Source organism: Watersipora subatra, chromosome 6 (genome assembly GCF_963576615.1).
Source record: "Watersipora subatra chromosome 6, tzWatSuba1.1, whole genome shotgun sequence".
NCBI lineage: Eukaryota > Metazoa > Bryozoa > Gymnolaemata > Cheilostomatida > Watersiporidae > Watersipora > Watersipora subatra.
The window spans coordinates 4,739,063-4,759,346 of record NC_088713.1 but is presented as its reverse complement, the minus strand read 5'-3'; the positions used below and the strand labels follow the sequence as shown (position 1 = coordinate 4,759,346).

The 20,284-nt window shown below is 33.2% G+C and overlaps 1 long non-coding RNA gene across 1 annotated transcript; it reads left to right on the top strand.

Annotated features, from left to right (window-relative positions):
* The first annotated feature begins 528 nt into the window (after positions 1 to 528).
* On the top strand, positions 529 to 15,891 carry LOC137398891 (uncharacterized). The gene is made up of 5 exons (XR_010979043.1): positions 529 to 615; positions 1,120 to 1,233; positions 5,631 to 5,781; positions 8,459 to 8,599; positions 15,574 to 15,891. It is a non-coding gene; the product is annotated as an uncharacterized lncRNA (long non-coding RNA).
* The last annotated feature ends 4,393 nt before the right edge of the window (positions 15,892 to 20,284 follow it).

The following is a 20,284-nucleotide window of genomic DNA, read 5'->3' as shown; positions in this document are numbered from 1 at the left end:
ATACCATTTTTTTCTGTTTGATGACCTCGGTGGTAGGTTTTTTACTAGTGTTTGATCAAATATCATTATACTATTCTTTGGATCGCTGAAAATATTGCCCAGGTTTACTGACACGCATTGATAAGATCGGCAAGGATCAAAGCGTTAAAACTTGACATATCATCAATTCATGAATTTTTACAAGTTTATATTTATATTTAACGACTATGGTATTATCTTATTGACATGGAATTACTTAATTTATTTGAAAATTTTAGCACTTTAACTAGCAGAGGTGCGAGCTGTCTACTGACACAGGCTTGGGTAATATTTCATAACAAAGGCTAGTACAAAGCCATTTGCCCAGCTGCTTGCATTGAAAGCTGCTCATCCATAACAGCTCATGTATTGCTTTCCAGTTGGCAAGCACTTTATGTATGCCTATATCAAATTTATCGGCATGTCCACCAACATATCAACTGGTCGTGGATCAGTAGTTTGTTATCTGTTTAGGCCTACGTAGTCATTAAAGTCATATTTCCTGAGAGATGTTACAATGATGAACAGATCTCAAATGCTAGTTCAACGCTTCTTCCCAGTCATTGGATGCGTAACCAACCTGATTTTCAAGGGCTGGTAGGTCATCCTTAACTAGTTCACTTAATAAGCTTTTTACTCAATGACCTCGCATAGACCTTTCAACACATTAGTTTCAACACTTGTTGCCATTTGTCTGTTGCTTTGAGTTTCTTTGCATAAAGTGAACCTTTTTGCGGTATAATTTTAATTTATTTTAGACTTGATCGATACCCCAAACTTTTTTTTAACTTTTGATAAACGCGATAATAATACCTCAAAAAAATACCATAACGCATCTATTTTGATGCAACAACACTCTATCTTTCAGTCCTACTCCCATCCTTCAATAAAAAATGGCCCTCAATTTTTCAAACAATTGCTTTAAGTGGTCTCAAATAGCAGTACCATTAAAATAGAGTTAGCATTCAAATATAGGTTTAACGGTAGCCCACTTTCAACATGTCTGCAAATACCAAATAAAAGGTGGTCAGAGGCTCAATGCATAAAGTGGTCATCAACTTTCTTACTTAATATTATGTTACAAACATTTTACTTTTGTAGAAGTTGTTTGATCTGGAGAATAAAGATGAGCTCTCCACACCGAACTATAGTCCCTCGATCATTTCCTCATAGAACCAATCATATCGGTCTACAAGTTTTTAAAAAAGCTAAAGGGTGAGTTTATGAGCCCTTGTTTTTTTAGTCTTGATCTTTTGATGATTATAGTTGGCTCTGGAGACTGCAGTCGTTAATTACATTGGGCAGTTGGCTAAACCAAAATACCATAGCACTGGCAATCAAAAAAATAACTAAAACAATAGTTAGGATGCAAAATACTAATGTATGAAGTTGTATGTACAAATTATCCGTTTTTTATATTTATGTACAGTATTTCAACTATGTATAAATTTAGTATAAAGTTTATTAAAATATTATTATTAAATATTAATATTTAAATGTTAATATAAAAATATTAACCATTTTTGCAAAGTTTGACTGATTTTTTTAATGAGTTTAATTTGGGTTCTCAGAATTGAAACGTTTTAAAACACAAGCAGGTTTGTACGTAGTCCATTAACTGAGTGCATACAACAGGCTGTGCAGTGCAGCTCAGCACAACGTACGCGTTTAGCCAAGATCAATGTTCTATGGCTCTTACAAAGTTTTCCGTACAAAACACTTTTTTTAGTGAGTAGCTGATTAATTGATTAATTGATTAATGGATTACTGATTGCTTCCTATTTTATTAGCAAAAGAGGCCGAGAACACGGCCGAGCTCACACTGCAACACACTTTTAGCTTTTTGTTCGCATCTTTAGATGTAAAATTTTCTGTTGATTGATGTGTATATAAAAAATCTCATAGGCGGCGGGTTCAAAAATAGGGGCCATGCTAACCTGAGGGCACACTTCATTCATTGGTGAAAGTTAGGTCTTTAACAAAAGCCATTACATTTATGAGAATAGCAATTTGTATACCAAAATATGTTGTATTCTAATAAATAGTGTATTACGTCGTTCTATATAGAACGATATGGTAATGATGCTACCATATCACTACCAGGCACACTGGCTTTTTAGCTATAACTAAAAAACAACTTGTATTAACCGTTTTAGGCAACACTCTTGCTCACCTAAATTCTGGAGTTTTCTGTTCATGTAATAATATTATGTTTTCCAAACTATGATACAATTAAAAGTGCTATTGTGAATTCTGGTCATCAAATATTTTTAGCAATTTTTTTATAACATCAAGTGGCAATTCAAATTTCCTATTTTCCAGCAAGATCAATAAATTTTTAACCCCTCTTAGCATTTTCAACATATTGAAGAGTGAAGTAATAATTTGTGGACATGATCCACAATAATCATGAACTTGTGGTATGGACTCTTACTCTGTTTCTTACATCAAGCCTGCTTATAAACATGCTGTCAAAATGCAGTTGCATTTAAAGGTCGACTCGCAACAAAATTTACATTACAGTTATTTGGTATCAAAAAATTCACCATGTCTTACTCTACTGGGTTGTAGGTGCAGAATTTGTAGAATGGTAATTACAAGCTCTTAAAAGCTCAAAAATGAACAGTTAATCGCAGCCAACAGGAAAACATCGTAGGTTAGAATCCCTGTATTTTGATTACGTACTCAACTCAATGTAGTTATTGTTCTGACATGCAGTGTTATCACGTAAAATTAAAGGCCAATCACAGCCTCGGTATAAAACGTCTCGTAGCACTAGTTTATGACAAACACTTCGGGTTCTACCGGGAAGCTCTCATCAAATATACATGCTCAATTATAAATGTTCGCTACTTTACAATTTTTTTAGCTTGGTGTAATTTTTTTGTCGTAATTTGATCATGTGACCTATAATTCCTGTCAAAAAGCATGAACAATTTCTGCAGAATCCTTTGACTATCGCAGGTGACCAACAAGCTCCTCATGTCATCAGAGGATGGTATACATTCCTTCGAACTAAAGTTAAAAAATAAAATAATTTTTAGGCGAGGTTTTGAGATATCAGTGCTCAAAGTGACAGCATTACAATGATCAGGAAATAGTCACCTAAGGACAATAGACATGATTTATTGAATACATGAGGTAAATTTGTAAAAATATTTTGACAAATGAGGTTGCAAAAAAGTTTAAACAGAAGCCATCACTGCGCAACTTACACCCCATTTTAGCCGTTTCGTAAAGGGATTCCAACCTATGACGTTTTTGTGATGGCTGCGATTAACTGTTTGCTTTTGATCTTTTAAGATCTTGTGATCACTTTTCCCCATATTTTGCACTTACAACACAGCAGAGTAAGATACGGTAAATGGTTTGAGACTAAATAACTGTAATGTAAGTTTTGTTGCAAGCTCACCAATAATTTACGCATAAATTGTCTCAGTTATTTTTTTAATCATTTAAGAATTAAATTAGCTATAATAATAATTAGCTCGATTAATATTAAAAGCTTGGAAACCTCTGGTATTGTTTTTTTTTGAATTATACACGTATACAATATGATTCTCAAATACAGCAAAGCATGACGTAAAAGTAATACAAAGCAGATTTTACACTGATTGCTTCTGTTTTCTTTTGACGAAGCTGTTTCAGTGCGAATCAAATTGTTCAACTCCTGAGCTACTGTGAACCTAGTAGGACAGTAAAGATAGTCAAAGTGTTTTCGCATAACCAAGTGCTGCATGATGTGGCTTTGTCAAGCTTTTGTACGAATGGGTCGCAATCTCAAAAACCATGGTCAAGTCGCAAACCATGAAGTTGAGTTATCCGACTATAAAGCTGCACTAACTGAATAAGTAATAGATTTTTTTTAGATATACAGCTATTTCTATGACAACCAGCTACAATCTGTTTAGATTTTTAACTTCAGCATAATTTTCTGGATATAAATTCAGAAATCTAGATAAATATCACAACATCTTGATTGATATTGGTTGCTATGACATTTTGAAATGTAAACACAATTGTGCATTAGTTTTTGTTTCTCAAACTTCAACACTTGTTTTCTCGGAACTATGTTTTGGCATTAATGGTTTCAGCATTCAGCATGCATTAATTACATGCATTCAGTTTATTGACCATAAAACCTGCTGTAATTGAGGTAAAATCAAAATTTTGTTTTGCAAAATAGCTGTGAACTCACTCCTTTTGATAGTAGTGTAGATAACTCCCAATCTCAAACCACTGATTTAACCATGGTTTCTGAGATCATGACCCAAATTGTTTATGATTAGTGAGTAATTGACAAATTACTTTACTGTATATATACCTGAATGAAAAAAGCAATTGTTTGTATATGTTGAACCAATAAAAATATGTTTACAACCCAAGTGTAGTTTCGCTTTGCGAATACTTGCTTTATGACAATTTCTTCTTAGAAATGACAGTCATGTCGGAGGCATAACAGCCACAAATTTTTACTAGTTTTAGTTCTATGGACTGGGTAATTTTATTGAGTAATAGTGCTGATGAGAGTAATTATTTTTATCAGTAATAATATATTGTAAACTAATAATATTCATGAATCATCTGACTCGAGTTTTATGCTCACCTCACGGTAATTTCAAAATGAACGAAAAGTGTTCCCTCTCATTCTGCAACACATTTTTTATAGTTTTCGCGGCATCAACTAACGTATTATTATACTGATTAATTTGCTATAAAAAGACTGTTAATAGATCATGTGGTTTAAAGTTATAACCATTTATACAGACTCATTTTAGAAATTAGGTGTCACTAATTACTTATGTCGCAGTAAAGAAATTCCTTTTGTAGTAAAGGAGTTGACGTTAGTTTGTTAAATACATCATGTAGTTACCACACTGTTTAGAACAAATAGTGCTAATGTAAAACTACAATAAAAATATGTCATCGCTAACATAAATTTGCTACCAGTTTTAATTTTATATTATACTATATATTTTATATAGGTTTTGCATTTTCTATTAAAGGATTTTAAATGTTCCCAGGACAAAAAGAAGCCACTGCAACAGGCTTTTCATAGAAATGATTTTAAACTCTATCTTAGTATGATAGATATTTCTGTAACAAGTATTGATGTGGCTAATTGTGCCTAATACTTTTATACGCTTTTGACTAAGTCGAACAAATCTAGTTTGTTTCACTCTTACCACCTGCCTCAAGTCGGTGCAAATGATCATCAAAAATTTGATTTCTTTGTGCCGCTAAAAATGGCACATTAAAGAAAATTTAGTTTGGTGAACACTCAAATATTGGTTAATTATTTGCCTTGCTAAAAACCGTAATAGACTCATCTGGATTACATGTACAACTTAGCTGCCTAGGTTGCTAACTCGTAGTTCCGTGGCTTGTTATCATTTTGCTTGTTAGGGAGTAGTAATCTTTTTAAAAAAATGAACCCGCTTTTTTTGTTGGAAACATACCATTCAAGCAGCAAATGTATGTCAGTGCTACTGCGCATTATGCTGGTTAATATTCTCAGCTTTGTTAATCATTCTTAGTATTGAATAAGTGTTGCTGCTTTTTGGTTTGTCTCTTTTTCCATATATATGTAACTATTATGTATGACTTTTTAGCTTCATGAAGCTGGTGCAGAGTTCTTACTAACCCTTTAGTGACCGCGGGCTTACGGCTGGAATTCCCCCAGCGCACCAGAGCATTTACTATGGTTATTTGAGCCTTCGATACCACTGCGTAAAAACTGCATCAACTTTCATCAAAATTGAGGTAGATACATAAATTAACATGCACAAGAATGTTGAGAAATTTCTTTACAAGCTGATTTTTTTTATGTAGCTAGCTTGCATTTGCTTTCCTGCAAAACTCTCAATTCGTTGAAGCGACGAGTTTTTTTTATTTTTGTCGGTCATTTTCAATTGTTTTTATATTTACTAAAAGCAATTTTGCAATGTTGTATAAATAATTCCTGCATGGATTTATATGTTCACAACAATTTAAAAAAAAATTAGTCGTCCAAGAGCATTGAAAGTGGAGTTATGAGCTCCAATGTATAGCGGGAGCGCCACTGGAAATGCTCAAGACGCCTTGTCCATAAGCAGCGCAAGACAGTCACCCGACAAGGTTGCTCCAACTTTTGTGCAAATTGGCACAAAACTGTGAATAAATATGCATCTGGAAGCTGAGAAATTTTCCTGCAGAATGAGATTTTTTCCTCCACACAGCTTGCAAAAACTTGGCAGCTAGACATATATAATTATATGCAGTTACGATTTTTTGCTCTAGTTTTTATGCATTTCATGAGACTATAGATCTATGTAAAAGTTTTGCATATAAAGTCAATGCACAGGTTCATGTGTGCTGCAGCAAACATTAACCGGTTGTGTGCAGAAAGAATTAAGTCGTGAGCCTATATTCACACATTTGGTGAAGCAGCAAAAAACATGAAGTAACATTTATTATGAGCAGAAACAGCAAATCATGGACTACTAGATTGCAAAACAATATGAGAACAGAACTTTTTGATTAGACCGCTGCTCTGAAGATGAAAGTGTGCAACAAATACAGCACACCAATGCACAACTAATACAATAGATTAGCAAATTTATGTAAAAATGCTAGCAATACAAAGCAGTGAAGCATTTGCGGAAACAATAAAATACCATTTGTAAATAAATTTAGTTAGCATGGTAAAGATCAAAACATGACTTGCACAAATATATTCCACTTGTGACTCCGCTGCCAGTGCATTCAGCTTGCTCGTCGACAATGTATACAAACAACTGGTGCACATAGCCAGAGACAGCAACGGAAAGCAAATAACTTAATTCCAAATTTAGATCTGTTAGATGGAATATACTGTCTGAAGTTGAGCCATCCTTCCCATGCCAGCAAGCTTTCATCTACAGATATAAATTTATCAGAGTGAAAAACAGGATAGAACCAGTTGCATGTCATGGCAAAATTTTTTTCTAACTTGAACATTTTATTGCCAGTAGGGTCTTCAAAATTGTCAATAAAGTGTAAGCTTGCTTCTAATCTTCTTTCAATTTTTAAATTGATTAAAAATCAGCCTAGATAATAAAGGAATGTCACAGTGGACCAGTAAGGCAGCATAGTAGGCTTTTTGAGAATACCTAAATGCAAAACTAAACAAACAACTCGCCAAATCTTTATCATCAACAGGCTCCGACGCATCGCAATGTTTTTGAAGGCCATATTTATTTGTTTCGTTCAAAATAATATTTATAGTGACCGATGTTTAAAAAGCTTTGAATAATAAAAAACACCTACCTGTTTAAGAATTCAAACTTATACTCCTGCCAGACTGTTAGCAAAATGTAATTATTTTGGTTTTAAATCAGCTCCTCTTTGATATCCGTCATTATTAGCCGTTTCAACACCGGCCGTTTCAGTCTCACTTTCGCAATCCCATTCATTTTGTTGATTCTCTTTTTTACTTTCATCGGCTTCCTCACATTTTTTGGTCTAAAATCCTCTTCTTCACTTTCAAACCTGTCGTTATCTTCCTGTAAACAAATCTTTTTAATAGCGCTTCAAATATCGCATCCGTTCATGATGATCAGCTTTCCTTAAAGACCGTTCAACTTCTAACAAAGTGTTCTTTTTGCACATGCGTAGAAGGGAGTAATTACAGCCTCAAAAAAGTAGTATGATATCTTTTAAAACTCCTCAAAATATTAATGAAAAATGTTAGTGCCATTTTGAAAATAAATAAATGAATTTAAAAAATACCTATCAAAGACTCAGATCTGATGGCAATTACGGGTTTGGTGCGCTGAGACTGCGCTCTCAGCCCATAAGATTTACGGGAACGGTGTGGAAAAGGTTAACAATAATTTGGTTGAACGTCAGGTTCTGGTTATTATGTTTTACAAATTGGACTATGCCCTGTGAATAACTGCTTAATTTCAATTATGTACACAGCTCCTATTCACCCTTGCATGTTTATAGTTGTCGTGTTCTTGCATTCCTGTTACCTGTTTACCGGCGATAGCACTTGTACAAACTATAGGTTAGCGTAGCGTCTGAGACAGGAACAGAAACTTGCAGTTAACACCCATGGTGACGAGCTCTAAACTTTACCTTACAATAATATCTAGAAGCCAAGTCCAAATCAAGGTCAGACAACTGACAATCGATTTCATGACTTGGTGATCGCTTTTGAAATTTTGTTCACATTGCTTAAGTCATGCTCTTCTAATGCCTAAAGACTACACCGGTGAGGAATATAAAAGCTGTGATTGAATGTCAGGGCTAGAATACCAAATACACTTCTACTTGCTCAGTTTTTGTTTTTTCTGCAGCAATCAATGAACTTGCAAACGATTTGCTGTAAACGTATGTTGAAAACAGTTAATGTAAATCGGAAAAGGTTCTATTAAAAAAAAACTTGTTATTTCTATTTTGTTATGAATCATTGCAGAGTGCTGCCATAACATGTCCTGCATCCTCTTTGATGCTAGTCAAGTTATCTACAGAACTGGCAATTTAAGGTTCAAACAGCTTACATACATCTTTGGGATGTTTCTGGTCAGAAGAGAGTGGACACAAGAACTTAGTGAAGGTAAATCACGTTGTTTATAGACCAAAATATTGAGAAACGTAGAATGAGCTTTAGTGAAAAAAAAAATTTTTTTCAGAGGTATTTTACAATTATAGAGATAAAAAATCACTTCTAGTCTTAAAAATTCAATTATATTATTTTTGGCAAATACATTTAACACTTTTGCTATCACATCAATTTCTGACCAAACAAAAATTAATTCAAACAAATTTTCAAAAAACTGATGTACAGCTAGTATTTAAGTAATATCACAAAAATCAAAACCTACCGTTTCACTGTTAAATGCATCTTTTTCAAAAAAATTCTACAAAATAACTATGAAACTGTTTAGTGAGTCCCAATCTCACAAATGTTCTGACGCTTTCTTTGCGTTGAATGAACGCTGTGTGTTTCTTATTGCCATGACGATAATGATCTGGTTTTTCTGTTTTGATAATAAGTAGAAATGAAACTGTTAGGCTAAAAATTATTCTATTGGTTGCGGGTGATTGGCAACCAAATTGTTTTGGTAGAGACAGAGTTTGATTTGTCTAGCTAATGTGTGTGCTCCGTAATGAAAAGAAAAGTGAAACCCTCATGATAAGCCAATACATCGGCTCATGGTCTGTACTTATATTACCTCGGAAGCCGTGACATCGGCTTATGGTAGCGAAAGAGTTAATAATTTGCCCCATGCTATACCCTTTATAACTTTCAATGGCATTCATGTTGGTTAATAGATTGACTCGCATATTAGTATTACTTACAATCTGTTTGTGATAAATCCAATTTTTGCTCAAAATCCCGTTCTGCTTGTCATAGCTATCTTTTGCAGTTATCCTTCATTTTTCGTGATACACAGGGACATTGGTTCTTTGTGAAAAGTGAAATCGCAAAATAAAAAGTAGTTTCTTTTACGTACTATATATACATGTACATGGCTCAAACTTTTTTTGTTAAAACACTTGCATTTTTCTCTAAACATAATGTATTTGTTTCCTGTATGATAAATAAATTGAAGTTCTCTTGATTGACTGTTATGTCGTATTTCAATTTCAATCCCAGTATGGTAATTCAAAGAATGAACTTCAAGTGTATGGGCATAGTTTGGACTTTATCTGGTTGGAATATCTGTCCAGTAAATGCTCTTATAATGCATTCCTCTTATAACGGGAACTCCACCTAAAAATAATTTATGTAAAGCTTTTGTTTGATGCAACATAAATACTTTCACATGAAGTAAAGTGTCAAGTTGGTGCCAATTCTCAAATTCAATGACGAGAATTTTATAGCTGGCTTTAAAAATATAGTTTACATTCTTGGCGAACTGGAGCAATAAGAGTATGTATAGGGTTCGCTATTATAGATTTTAGTACATTGTTAACTCTTTTGCCACCGCAAGCCTATGCATCAGCTTATCAATAGGGTTTCACTTTTTTTTATTAGGAAGCCCACACATTAGCTAGACACATCAAATTATGCCTCCAATTAAAGAAATTTGTTTCCAAGCAGGTGCAACCAATATAATTCGTTTGCAGTTCAACCATTCTAACATTTCACAGTAATTTAAGTACAGACAGTAAGCCGGTGTATTGACGTTTCAATAGGGTTTCACTTTGCTTTTCATTACGAAACCTACACATTAGCTAGACTAATAAAGTCTGGTCTCGCACGAGACCACCTTGTTGCTAGTCAGGTGCAACCAATATACATTATTTTTGTTCAACTATTCAATTTCCAATCATTTTTTCAAAACGGCAAAACCAGATCGTTATCGCAAACAAAGCGTCAGAAAAATTGTGAGAGTGAGATTCACCAAACAATTCTAAGCTTACCTTGTAGAGAACATTCTTTTAAATAAGATGCATTTTACAGTAAAATAATATCTGTTTTCATTCTTGAGTTATTGCTTAGATACTAGCGGTATATCGCTTTTTTTCGAAAAACCGTTTGAATTAATTTGGGAGGGTTAATCATTCGGTCAGAATTTTATGCAGTAGCAAAAGAGTTAAACTAGTTTGCCATTAGAAGATGTCAGTTGTGTCAAAAAATAGAAAAAATGACTAGCCTTTCATAAACTCCCAAAAATTGGAAAGCTACCTATTGGTGCAAGCATTGGAGTATTGATATACCCAGATGAATGTTATGAGCTCTAGTCTCATCAAAAATATATATTTTTCCTACCTGTATTTCGACGATGGATAAATGAAAAGTCAGACAGACACCGCTTTCACCTTGTTAGTTAGCAACAACAAGTATCAATCAGTCTTTTGTTGCTTTTATTTACTTCACCTTCTTGTTTGTCTCCAAATTCATGTCTACTGCCAATTAACCAGAATGTTTTTAATTGTTTAATCGGTTGATATGAGCATTAAAGTGGAAATTTTACCTGAGCTAGTAATTATTTCAGTTTTCTTGAATAGTGTTACAAAAACGAACTGTAACAAACAGGCGCAGTGGCACTTGCATGCCAATGGCAGAGTAACTTTATTGTAAAAGCACATGCCATAATCGTGTAAACCAAGGCTGAAAATCTGTTCTACTAGAAACTTCTGAGCTATTTAAAGGACTTTAATAATGTCTATATAATCTCAGATTTTTTTGAATTTTTTTAAAGTGCTCGAAAGGGCAACTTCATGTTTTTTTGTCCCAGCATTGAACCTTCTTCAAATAGATTACAATTTTTGGAGAAAAGCCGTCTGCACAGCAATTGAAGGCTCATGTTGTTCGTTGGAGCTTAGGACATATTATTTTAGTGTTAATTGTGTTTTAGTTGTATCATGCGTATTTTGGAAGAAAACATTAAACCTAGAAAGAGTAATTCAAAGTGGTCTAAAAACATGCGAGTTATAAAGCAAGCTGACTTATTTTTAATAATCCTAGCTTAGACAGCTGAAAAAATTATTTCTGTAAGAAATGACATCTTGAAGCATATTTGTTAAAAAAATTATTTGCTTGCAAAATCTGTTGGTCTAAACTTTTCTTGATTTTGCTGGACTTGCTGGACGTACTATTTTAGTGTTAACCCTTTGGCAGAGAAACGACTAAAATGTCGTTTACCGGTTGCGTGAAGAAACAAAATTTATGTCGCTTTCGGTAGACGTTTATAAAACTGTCTCCTAGTAACGTTAAACAAAGGATATGAACACTAGTAAGTTTTAAATATCATCAACAGTATATCGGTTAATGATTTACAATATGAAATGATTATCTGAGAGGCTTTGATTTGTGCTAAAAACTAAACAAATTGCCTCTCCTTGAAAAAGAATAAAATTTGGAAAAAACAGTCAACATCAGCTCGACTTTCAAAACGGTAAAATAAAAGATTATTTGATCCTGCGATCATTAGTGACTTTTTGTTTTATCAGAATAAAAATAATTCAAATAATAGAAGTGATGTAAACTTTTTGGATTTTTAATAAACTTGGAAAATATAGGGAAAACGATCGTTGTGGTGTCAAATGCCATCCAACGCTAAGTCGGTTAATATGCATCTGCAATGTGAGATTTCAAAATTTGATCACTGGCCATTTAAGAAGAACTAAATAGTTTTAGTGTAATCAGTATTAATAATACAAATAAAATCCACATTGATCGAAAAGTGTGCGTGAGGATCTTGTCTGTTTATATTTGCCTCCAGTGTCACCTGCCTACAATAAATGATTTTAGTTTACATAAAACCTGTTGTTATTCAATAAAAGCACTGATTCAACTTATGCTACTTCTATTTCAGCTCATCAAAAATTGGTAAACTTGCAATGAATCTATGTACTTATTTTATATATTTAGCTCTTCATCTTAAGCTTTCTTAAATTGCAATTGAGGTCCGTAAAAGTCGACGATAATTTTTTGCGATAGATGTATGAAATAGAGTAGTAGTCATACCACAAGTTCATGATTTTTGAACAATTTATTACTTCATTCTTTAATAAGTTGAAAATGCTAAGACGGATTAAAAAAATTATTGATCTTGTTGGAAGAGAGGAAATTTGAATTGCCATTTGATGTTATAAAAAATTGCTAAAACATTTGATGACCAGGATTCACAAGAGCACTTTTAATTGTATCATAGTTTGGAAAACATAATATTATTACATGAACAGAAAACTCCAGAATTTAGGTGAGCAAGAGTGTTGCCTAAAACGGTTAATACAAGTTGTTTTTTAGTTATAGCTAAAAAGCCAGTGTGCCTGGTAGTGATATAGTAGCATCATTACCATATCGTTCTATATAGAACAACGTAATACACTATTTATTAGAATACAACATATTTTGGTATACAAATCGCAATTCTCATAAATGTAATGGCTTTTGTTAAAGACCTAACTTTTACTAATGAATGTGTGTGCCCTCAGGTTAGAATGGCCCCTATTTTTGAACCACACCGCCTATGAGATTTTTATAAACATATCAATCAACAGAACTTATTACATATAATGATGCAAAGAAAAAGCTAAAAGTGTGTTGCAGTGTGAGCTCGGTCGTGTTCGCAGCCTTTTCCGCTAATAACATAGGAAGCAATCAGTAATCCATTTTCAAAAGTCTATTGATTGCCCATTTCTGAAACCTTGGTAACTTTAAAGGTCTGACACGGCTGGTTAAGTAACCAGCCGTTTCAGACCTTTAAAGTTACCAAGGTTTTTTTACTACACTTGTAGTAAAAAACGAAATTGCGAGAACAAAAATATGTGCTCCCAAAAAACGGAAAATCCCAGGTCGGTGAGGGTTGTTGACATGTTTTCTATTGGTTCAATGCAGGCAGATGATTCTTTTCTTTCAAATAGGTACACGTATGACAGGCTAATTAATCAGCTACTCAATAAAAATGTGTTTTGTACAAACATACTTGTAAGAGCCATAGAACATTGATCTTGGCTATACGCGTATGTTGTGCCGAGCTGCACTGCCTGTTGTATGTAAATGTTGTTTCAGCCTGTTGCAAGTAAATATTGTTTCTTTTTTAGATCAGCTGTCTCAATGAAGTTCTGCTTGGCTTTTAAATTGGCATTCCACTGTGTGGTCGTGTTTCAGTCAGTGTTTTTCACCTCCGTGTTTCAGGTCGCAAGCAGAATTTCGCGATAGTAAAAGTACTTAGATGATACACCCTAAGATGCATTCAAAACAGTATTGTACGATAGCTTAGTGCTATAGACTACAACCCTATTCTGGTGTTTCAAACTATTGCCAGTTAGGAGTGTGGTAAGTAGCAGCTAAAGCTAAATGTCTTTATTATATAAAATACCTAAATACTGGCAAGGCAGAAGCGCATGGAAAACATGTAACTATAGAAACTGTTCATAGCAAGATATCCCTTTTGCTGCCATATGCGCATTTATGCAAAGTGTATGGCCAACTGTCATATGCACACTATAGCAAATTTTCAAGCAGTCGCATAGTAACTTAATTTTATTACTTGTTGATAACATAACCAACGACCTTTAGTACTTTTATAGTATTGACAGTGTTGTCTAAATATTTTTCTATGAAAGTTGCATAAATTCGCAAGTCTGTTTTAAGTCTTTGTTTGGAAAATTTCAACTCGGAAACGCTCATCTTTTTTTCAACATTTGAACTATTTAGCGTTATTATGGCCTTCGCAAGTTCCTCGCGACTTAAAAAACAAAGAGTTACATATGTTGATAAAATTGCAACCAATTCAAAATCTGGCTTAGTAATTAGAAAGATAATGAAAGACGCAGCACTAACTCTGACGGTAATCTGCTAAGTTCTGACGGAAATAATAGTTTTGTAAGTGTAAGTAAAATTGGAGATGATCATTTTAGTTTCATTGCGATCACAGCTTTACATAGGTTTAGTAATGCACAAAGCATAAACATGTCGATTTGGTGCATAGCTCTGGTAACACGTTTGCAAAATAAAATGTTACAAAAATGTTTTAGAGTTTGAAGTTTAAAAAACCCGTGAACATACCATGAAGTAAAATCACGATCTTTCAGTAAAAGGACTGACAGTAAGCCGATGCTTAATTGGTACATGGATGGCAGCAATAGGCATATCTAAACACACCAACCTTAGAGTGTTAAAGGCCAACTGAATAATAAGGGATTTTTATACAATTAAATAGTCAATCTGTGCATGAAAAAACATTGACTGTTAGACAGTTAATAATTTTATTCAGCTCAAGAGTTGGACTAAACTTGGTTTGTACTAAAAATACCATGGCAGTCTAGAGTGCGCTAAAATATTGTCAGTTGCAATAATTAAACATTCAATTATTGCAAACTATTGCAAGAAGGTCAATTAGCACAATTGTTATTGTGTCAGTCTAACGCGTTGAATCTTGCAAGTTTAAATCCTATGTGACACAATTTTTTTTTCTGATTTCCAACTGTGGCTTTAGATGGACATATACTGTTCTCATAATAGTACAGGCTGAATGTGTACAATGTTGTTGATTTTTGTGCGTTTTGCTTAGAAGGGAAAGGAACAGTACCGCTGTAATTGTTGGTTTGTAAAATAGAGCTTTTCTTAATCCAACTATTTATTACATATTATATTTCAATGATACCATTCTTAACTAAGATTTGAACAAAGAAGCATTAGCTTGAAATAAATCACTGATGATAATCATTGTTTTTAATTTTACTGAGCAAAATGATTTGTGTTAACCACAACATTAAAACAAACTTTTTCAAAGAAAAGCTTATTGATTAAAGTTTTATTGTTAGGTGGAACATCAGCATACTTAGAATTGCAATATCTTTAGGAGAAATGTAATTATGCAGTTTCAGTAGGAAGACATCCTCTGTGCCACACCTACATGTAGTAGTGCTGCCAAAGTAACCCGCTGCAAGAGCTTCCTTTTAAAGTTCAGGTCCATTTCTTAAGTATTTTGAAACAACGTGATGGAACACACTTTTTAGTAATTAATGTTAGAAAACCTGCTTGATATTTTGGGAAAGTCTGTAAAATGGGTAGGGTTCAAAATTCTCCTAATTTTCAACTATACAACTTACTAAATGGTTTCTTTGCAGGAAGAGCAGCAACTCTACCCATTGAAGCATAGTGGTCTAGAATGCCTGACCTTCAAACGACAGGTTGTTGTTCAATTTCCAAAAAGGTCTCCAGTGACAGGAAAGACATCCAAGCTTGAAGTTCTTTCTGCAACTGGGCGTGTCTGCAATCAGCAAAGTTCCCTTGCCAATTACTTTAGAGATGTCTTGCTAGAATATTATTGTAAAAAATTGTGCCTAGCCGTTGGTTACACTAACCATAACATATTGCACTATACTCAACATGCAAGGGACTGCTCACACAAATCGCAGGACAATTATTGTAGCAGCAGTGTTTTGAAGCTCTAAAACTTTATTTGACAGAAATAAATCAGATAATCCATTTTTGTTGACAAAAGGTTTGATGCTATGCTTTGTAAATCATTCAATTTTCAATATTTTGGTATCGCAACAACTGTTCGGGCTGCTTTTGATGGTTGGTTCCATTTTCACAAAAGACCTTTAGGTTCATACAAACTCATTGTTTGTAATAATATTGTCTTTGTCATTGTTGCACTCAATTAAACTATTTGTTTGACACGCCTATATTAAGCTTATAACATCTCTAAACTCTACTCCCTAAAGGGGCCGCTTATGAATTCATTTTTTTCTTTTGACTAAGAATGATATTTTGAAATGAAAGTGTTGACCAATGTTGATAAATGCGAGATGAATATCTATGTAATTTTCACAGTGTGTTCAAAGTTACTCCTTGGTTTCATCGAAGGCTCCTATCGTAAATTTTTTTATAATTCAAAGGCCACCACATGCTATCTTTTCCAGTTTTGTCTGCTAGTAGCAATGATTGGATTTGATGAACATGTTTTAGTAACGAAAGTGGTCACAGTTCATGTTTGAAATTTACGTTTTGAACATTTTAGCTCTGTGGATGTAACGGGCATATTTGCAGCATGCTTGAATATATGCGATGCTTTAATATATGATCACAAAGTGTATTTGTTTCTATGTGAAAACTATGATGATCTCGATACCAATCCGATCATTATTGCAACTTGTTTAAAACTAACAAAATGCTAGTTCTTGTGTTGCTTAACACGAACAAGCTATAAAGGGTGAAACAAATTTTTCATGTGGATAAACAATATGACAAACATTTGATCAAAGCACAAAAATATTTGCCAATAAGTCTTTTTTGGCATTAGTTGACCAAAGTCCTGAAAACCGAATTAGTTGGCTTTTGCAACCTATTATGAAAACATTTTATCTAATAATCAAGGTTCATTGCAACTAAAATCCTTAAAATTAAATATCATATGGAATTTAGCTAAATTCATATAAAAAGAAGTAATGTAGACCTTGACACTAAGACTATCTAATGCTAGACATAAAAAACCTAATAGGAGTCCATGAAATTAAAGAGAAGATAATTGCTTGTGCAAAAGAGAAAACAACTCCAAATTTTGTATAAAAAAATTCAATTTATGCGCTAATGGGAGGCCCTCCAATTCATACTACAGAGCCTCCCAACCTGCAAAATTTTCCAAAATGTTGCATTCTCCGGCAAAATTTTTGCAAAATGCAAAATAGATACGTATGCGATCAGCATGACGAGTAGAGTTGTTTTAGCATGTTTTTAGCGAAGCCTCCTATCAGAAGCCTCCTATTATCCAAAAGCCCTATATATTGGATATATTTTCCAAAGTGGCCTCCTATTCACTACAATTTGACTATATATATATATATATATATGTATCTACTATACATATATATATATATATATATATATATATATATATATATGTATATATATATATATATATATATATATATATATATATATATATATATATATATATATATACTCATGCTACAGACACTACTGTTTCGGCTATTGAAGCCTCATCAGTGCAGCTCAGAGCTTAGACAAGGGTAACAAATCCCATTACCAATGAGAGTTGACTCACTATATATATATATATTTATATATATATAATGTTGACTATATAAAGTTGACTCTATAAATATATATATACATATATTTGTCCATATAGGTATATATATATTTTATACATACAAATTGTATTTAAGATTTAAAGTCGACATTATGATGTCTATATTTGCAAAAAGACCGACGGGATAGAGACTTGTAACGCTACAACTCGACCGTAGTAGCTGATATCAACTATAGCAATGATAGCAATTACTCACATCAGCTCTTTTCCTTGATCCTGTTCAACCCTAACTGTATCTTCCAATTGAAACAAATTAACTACCTTTAGACAACTCTGAAACTGACAGATATCTTGAGCTCCAACCTGATGGTATGCTTAGGACACATTGGTTTTTTCATCAGCGCATGATATCAACTGATGACCAACCCTTCAGATAGTTATGTGATTTACTTTATCACCGTTAAACGATACTCACTATTGCTGTAGTTTTAAAGCAACATGTTTTTTTCCTACAAACAGCAGCACCTTCCATTTATGCTCTTCACCTATTTACTCATGATGGATCCATTTGGTTAACTCTGCGCTATAATTTTGACTTGTTTACCTACTGGCTATTGCATATAACTAGTCTACCGTATTCAAAGTCTACAAGGAACTGTTGTATGTTGACATTGATGATGTTATTCCCTCGTAGCAATAGCATACTACTCAATGTTTGTATAAACACTGGCATTCCCAAGTCTATGTTTATAGAGCTATTATACCCACATTAGCCTTGACTATGCTTGCGTTTAACCCTAAAGCTTTTACCATATTATTCAGTTTTTATGCTGAAAAGCAGATAATACAGTTGAATCTTGATAACACATAAACCGATACAATGTCAATAGAAAAACATAACAGGAACTACAAGTGTTTTTACAACTTGAGTGAGCAGCTTCCGACGCATTCTTAAAGTGAAAGCTATTGATATTGAGTTAATTTTTTGTAAATTTTAATTAAGATAATACCTTGCATATAAAATGAAAGCAGTTTGATACATGCCAGAGAATTTTAATGAAAAACTACATAATTTATCAATTTTTTTCTTGTCATATTGTAGTCCTTTAAAATGAATCAAAACGGTTAACAAAATTCTGGTACTCAATAGAATGCTGAGATTTTGCTGTTGCCTAGAGAGCAATTTCATTGATAGTAGATTTTATGAAGGAAAAGTGTAGAAATGGCATTAAGAAACAAAACTAGGTGACTCATTTGAAGTTGCTTCCTCTTAAATTCACTAAGTGAGCACAACTCATAATGCCAAAATGCAACTATTGCATTTATTCAGATGATTGCAGTTATACAGATAAATGTAATTTACCATTGTCTTTACAGAAAATTGACAGATTTAATTAAGTATTTGACAAATTGCAAATATTTATCTAACCAGGGAAAAAACAAAAAAATTATTTTCATTTTGGTTTTTTTTAAATAAACTTTAGCTTAAAACAAAAATATATATTTCATATTATTAAACGTATATTTAAAGTTTCTGTTTACTTTAATCAGACCAAATTTGATGTTAGAAACTTTGATCTGTACCAAATGTTTTATATTGAATAGTAGGTAATAAAAGGCAATTTTCACGGCAGCAACTAGAATAAAAAAATCAGATTCATTTTCACTCATCTGCGAAGTCATGAACTTTGTTTCTGAGTATCAATCAACCATACTGATCAGTAATAGTACTATCATCAATATTTTAATTTTCAGTAGGTTTGTAACGTGCAAAACTAAATATGCTTGCAGTTATAAGTACATTAAACAAATATATCGACCGCAATAAATAAATCTCAAAATCCATTGTATTATATTTCTACGAGTTGCCTGTATAACAGACACCAACCACAAATTTAATTAGCTGGGTGTTTAGATTATAAGATATGTTCAATCACTTGCAATTCTTGAATCAGGTGTGCTCAAAAGTCAATCAGATAAACAGCATAATAATGTTTTCCTACAAACTTCTTTTGCTACTGTGAGACCACTAGAAATTGTTTTGTTACTGTGAGACCACTAGTAATTGTTTTGCTGCTGTAAGACCACTAGTAAATTTTTTCCTGCTGAGCTACCACTAGTAATTGTTTTGTTGCTGTTAGACCACTAGTAAATGTTTTGTTACCGTAAGGCCACTAGTAACTGTTTTGTTACTGTAAGACCACTAGTAATTGTTTCGCTAGTGTAAGACCAGTGGTAATTGTTTTGCTACTGTAAGACCACTGAAAATTGTTTTGCTACTGTAAGACAACTAGTAATTGTTTTGCTACCGTAAGACCACTAGTAATTGTTTTGTTACTGTAAGATCACTAGTAATTGTCTTGTTACTGAAAGACTACTAGGAATTGTATTGCTACTGTAAGACAAATAGTAATTGTTTTGCTACTGTAAGACCACTGGAAATTGTTTTGCTACTGTAAGACCACTAGTGAATGTTTTGCTACTATATAACCACTCGTAAGAGACCGCTCTAAAAATTGTCTAATCTTGTATGGAATTTTCTCATTGTGTTGGCAGAAAGTTTATCTAAGGCTATTGTAAGTTTGAATTTTAGAAAACCTAAAAATTTTAAATAATGCAGGTTTCTTACTCTGTGCATTTTAACATCTTTGTTCATTGCTTACAAATTTCAGACTGTGAGCTAGTAACTAGTCAACCATGAACTGTCAAAGGTCTTATTTGAATCTAATGCTACAGCATCTATTTACTGTATTGTTTATGCTTTCCTTTGTTGAAATTTG